Consider the following 4,158-nt stretch of genomic DNA (forward strand, 5'->3'; position numbering starts at 1 on the left):
AAAGGTTTGTAGACAAGTGAAGGTTAGCTTGATTTTCTTTTAGCTGTAGCCCTTGAACGTACGCATGGTCTATATGGAAAGAATTAGGTTCTTTGTTTGGTGGAGGCATTTTGGAAAGCTTTGACACTTTAGGAGGTTAATTAGTGTTATAAGAAGTGAAGGTGTCAAGGAAATCATCACTTGACATAGGTTCATCAGCATGATCTTGTGACACATGAGTCATTGGAGGTATCAACAATCCCATCATAAATGAGATCTTGGATTTTATGTTTCAATAGTATGGAATCTTTAGTTCTATGAAATTTTCTTCCATGGAAGTGGCAATAATGATCATTTCTCCACCATGGAGTTTTGATTTTGGGTTCATAAGGTCTAGAGTTGTCTAGTAATGTGATGGATTCATTATCAAGAAGTGTTTGCAAGATGTTATCATAAGAATCTTCCAATGGAGTAAAAGTTCTCTCAAAAATTTCTCCATGATAATTTTGTTGTTTCTTAAGTGAATAGAATGCATCCATGTCTTCATCACTATCTTGGTCAAAGATAGGTCCATAATGAAAGTTTGGCATAGGCTCAAAGGAGGTATCACTTGCTTGTTCTCTAAAGAGGTCTCTAGATCTAGAAGATGAAGATATTTGATGTCTTGGAGTAGAATATGTAGACCTTGAAGAATATGACCCATGTGTATGTAAAGGTCTTAAGGGAGATTAATTTAAGAATGTAATATTCTCCTCTAACCTTTTCTCAAGTTTAGAATTGATTTGTATCATGTGCTTAGAGAGATGAAGGTAAGAAAGATTATTTGTCTCTTCCAACTCTTTGTATTGAACATATAGATCTTGAAACTCTTTAGTGGCATGGAGGATATCATGATCATCTAGATTTGGTTGAGGTTTGGTAGCACAAGGATTGAATACCATAGTGGTAGATAGATAATAAAGCATGAAGGAGACTAGAGGAAGCTAATAAGGTGACACAAGATAACTTGATGTCCAAACTAGAGAGGTGGAGTGTTCACATGTCAAAGAGAGGTAGAAATGAATGAGTGACTTGTCAAACAAATTGTCCAAGCAGGTTACAACACTAGTGACTCAAGTCAAGAGCTATGAAAAAATCCCAAATAGCAATGTTGATAAAGAAAGAGAGATGACAAGTGAACAAATTTAAGTGTAGTCACTAGATCAAGGAAACCATTTAGTGAAAGAAATTCTTAGTATGCATATCATAGACCATGAAGTTAGAAAATACCAATAGCTCTAAGACCAAAGAGCCATTTTAAGCATGTTCAAGCACTAGAGACATAGAAAATCAAAGTCAATTTATGAAACTCCCCTTAGCAAAAAATGCAAACAAATATTTGCACTTGATGTTTTGACTTGGTTGAAAAAGTTTGACAATAATTGATAATATTGCAAGCTTGATGTTCAAAACTAATTTTTTTTCCAAGAAAGATAGTGACACATGGAGTAGTCTTCAAACAATCAAGCAAGGCACAAAGCAACCTTTCATGATACAAGTCAAAGGGGTCAACCTTTCTTCACAACATTTCAAAATCTAACTCCTAACGGCTACAAGTTAGTGCCATTAGCTCCTAGTGGGTGGGTGAACCCTAGTGACACCCTTGTTCCAACCACTGAGACCCTCTATCATTCATTGCCACCCCATACCGAGGAGTCCACAAGGTTCTGTAAGTGTGTTTTGAGGTCGATCTTCTGAGGGTCATAACTTGGAGCTCATGAGGGCTATCAATAAACAATCAAATTCTATAGGATGATGATATTGAGGCCTAAAATAAACTATCTCATTTTTGAGAGATCACATTCTATTAGGATTTAGTACAACAATCTCGCTCGATGCCAATACTTGCAGTGTGCCTCAGTTCATAGGTGCACCATAGCGTAACTTTGAAACTACTAATCTTGGCATCGAATTGTCAATGCCATTAGCTTTGGATGGTCAGGTGAACCCTAGTCACACCCTTTTTCAAGCCACGGAGACCATCCATCATTTACGGCCACCCTGTACTGAGGAGTCTCCAAGGTGCTCTAAGTGCATTTCAAGGTCGATCTTTCGAGGGTCATAACTCAAAGCTCATGAGGGCTATCGATGAACTGTCAAATGCTACAGGATGATGATACTAAGGCCTAAAATAACCTATCTCATTTTTGAGAGATCACATTCTGTTTGGATTCGACATAATGATCTCGCTCGATGCCAAAACTCACAGTGTGCCTCAGTTCATAGGTGCACCACAATGTAACTTTGAAATTGCTGATCTTGGCATCAAATAATTAGTGCCATTAGCTCTAGATGGGTAGGTGAACCCTAGTCACACCCTTGTTCTAGCCACAAAGACCATCCATCATTTGCAGCCACCCCATACCGAGGAGTCTCCAAGGTGCTCTAAGTGCATTTTGAGGTTGATATTTTGAGGGTCATCACTTAGAACTTGTGAGGGCTATTGATGAACTTTCAAATGCTATAGGACAGTGATACTGAGGCCTAAAATAACCTATCTCATTTTTGAGAGATCACATTCTATTAGGATTCGGCACAACAATCTCCCTCGATGCCAAAACTCGCAATGTGCCTCAGTTCATAGGTGCACCACAGCGTAACTTTGAAACCACTAATCTTGGCATCAAATCATTAGCAGCATTAGCTTCGGATGGTTGAGTGAACCCTAGTTACACCCTTTTTTTGGCCACAGAGACCATCCATCATTTATGGCCACCCTGTACCGAGGAGTCTCCAAGGTGCTCTAAGTGCATTTCAAGGTTGATCTTTCGAGGGTCATAAATCAAAGCTCATGAGGGCTATCGATGAAATATCAAATGCTACAAGATGGTGATACTAAGGCCTAAAATAATCTATCTCATTTTTGAGAGATCACATTCCATTTGGATTCAGCACAGCAATCTCGCTTGATGCCAAAACTCACAGTGTGCCTCAGTTCATAGGTACACCACAGCGTAACTTTGAAATCGCTGATCTTGGCATCAAATCGTCAATGCCATTAGCTCCAAATGGGCACGTAAACCCTAGTCACACCCTTATTCCGACCATGAAGACCATCTATTATTTGTGGCCATCTCAAACTTGCTTCTTTTCCATTTCTTTCTTTTACCATGGTTAAGCAAATATGAAAGTGTGGAATTTATAAATGGAGTATGCATTGCATTGCATTGTGGAGTAGCATTCATGTGAGTGCTTGAATGGTGTTCATTCCATGTAGATTAGTGTGACACCATTGTGCATTTTGTTGTATTATGTGGAGTATTGTGAGTATGAGGTTTGGATTTCCTCTATTTCCTTCTTGTATTATGGGTGTTGATATTGTGTTGTGAAATTGTGATGTGCTCTTGAAAATTTCTTTTTTTATTTCTACTTGGTTTTGTTTTCTTGTTTTGTGCTTGAGTGTTGTTATGGGCATGGGACTTACACTCACCCTTGTGGGAAGGGAAGAGAAGTCTAGGGTGAAGGGCTTAAGTTAGGTTTGAAAAATGTATTGAGAACTTTGGAGTATAGGCTCCATTGTATGCCATAACCATTCATATCTTACTGGGGGTGATAAGGAAAGTATGGTGTAGAAAGGAAGTTTGAGGAGTTACAGCTGATGGTAGTGGGTTTGGAGGAGGAAATGTGGAGGCCCTGAGAGGGCATTAAATTGTTGATTTATGATAGCCCCGAGAGGGCATGAAATTTTCTGAATTATGATAGCCTCGAGAGGGCATGAAAATTGTTTATTGCAGATATGGTTTGGTATGGAAAGTCTCTATTTTAGAACACACCTTCACCCTATGTTTATGGTTCCATCTATGAAGCCATTGTGGAATAGCCTTTGAGGGAAATTGTTCAAGTTTGAAATGTAATTTTATGCATTGAAATATTGTATGTGTATCCCAGTTTGAGCCTTGTTTCCTAACGCGGGGGTGGTCTCTTTGATGCCTATGGTTGGGTGGAAAGCACCCATGGTCCTTGTTATTTTTTTGTGTTGCATATGCAGATTTGTGTCCAAGGGAGCAATGGAAATGGCTTGGAATGATCATCTTGCAGATTGATATTGGATGAGAAAACTTGATATTGTGCCCTCATTTGTGAAGGAGGATTGACCAGCTTGTTCATGCTCTGAACGATCATGTTGGAAAATGTTCATGC

This window comes from Cupressus sempervirens, chromosome 1 (assembly GCF_028749045.1).
Source record: "Cupressus sempervirens isolate cs-2001-9-10 chromosome 1, ASM2874904v1, whole genome shotgun sequence".
Taxonomy (NCBI): Eukaryota; Viridiplantae; Streptophyta; class Pinopsida; order Cupressales; family Cupressaceae; genus Cupressus; species Cupressus sempervirens.